We start from the raw sequence: 1353 nt of genomic DNA on the forward strand, positions 1-1353 counted from the left end.
GTAAATTTGCACTAGGTGCTGATGAGCAAAGTGTAAGATGATGAAATATCCTGTCTTAGTTCTCTCGGGTACTTGATGTCATTCCTTACACTCCAAAATTTGTGAAGTCACAGTTGGACAAAAGGACAGTTTTAAAACATTTCTCTATGGAGCTTTAGCGTTTTTCAATATCAGAGAAACTCTGGAAAGATGGAAAAATAAAATAGAAAATCTGGCGCTGGGAAGGTGGCTCAGTGGTAGAGTGCTTGCCCTGCATGCATGAGGCCCTGGGTTCGATTCCTCAACACAACATAAGCAGAAAAAGCCGGAAGTGGGGCTTAGGCTCAAGTGTTAAAGCTTTGGTCTACAGCTGAAGAACTGGGGGACAGTGTCCAGGTCCAGATTTTAGGCCCCAGACCAAAAGAAAGAAAGAAAGAAAGAAAGAAAGACAGAAAGACAGACAGAAAGACAGAAAGAAAGAAAGAAAGAAAGAAAGACAGAAAGAAAGAAAGAAAGAAAGAAAGAAAGAAAGAAAGAAAGAAAGAAAGAAAGAAAGAAAGAAAGAAAGGAAGGAAGGAAGGAAGGAAGGAAGAAAGAAGGAAGGAAGGAAGGAAGGAAGGAAGGAAGGAAGGAAGGAAGGAAGAAAAAAAGAAAGAAAGAAAGAAAGAAAGAAAGAAAGAAAGAAAGAATGAATGAATGAATGAATGAATGAAAGAAGGAAAGAAGGGAGGGAGGGAGAGAGGGAGGGAGGGAAGGAAGAAGGAAGGAAGTAAGGAAAGAAAGGAAGGAAGGAAGGAAGGAAGGAAGGAAGGAAGAAAAGAAAAGAAAAGAAAGAAGCCACAACAGTCCTTTTCAGCTGGCTTACTGTCAGTCCTTTTGACTATGTTGACAAATTTCCAGAAACTGAATTGCTTATAAACAACAAATTTATTTCTGCATTCTGGAGCCTGTAGGTCCAAGATTACAATGCCAGCATAGTCAGGATATTTTATTTCTGAGTAATGCCTTGTATTAAAGATCAGGAGTGAAATTTATTTGGTTTTGTTTATTTAATTCCCATTCATGAAGTTTTGCTTCCATGACTTAATTACCATCCACGTACACACAACTTCTGTAACATTACATTTGAGATAGAATTTCGATATGTGAAACTGGATGAAGGGTGTAAATAAATGTATTGTACTTATACATTCTTTTTCTTTTTCCATAAGATTGTGGATCTAAGAACAGTAAGATCCAGACATTGAATGATCGGAAAGCTGACGTCTTAGCCATTCTATGATTCTCGAGTTTTATATTGATCTGGCTTATTTAATTCTCTGCCTTCACTACAAGATTATTTGGAGAATACATATGATAATTACACTACGTGAG

This window comes from Dipodomys merriami, unplaced genomic scaffold (genome assembly GCF_024711535.1).
Source record: "Dipodomys merriami isolate MVZ:Mamm:240054 unplaced genomic scaffold, mDipMer1.0.p SCAF_506, whole genome shotgun sequence".
NCBI lineage: Eukaryota > Metazoa > Chordata > Mammalia > Rodentia > Heteromyidae > Dipodomys > Dipodomys merriami.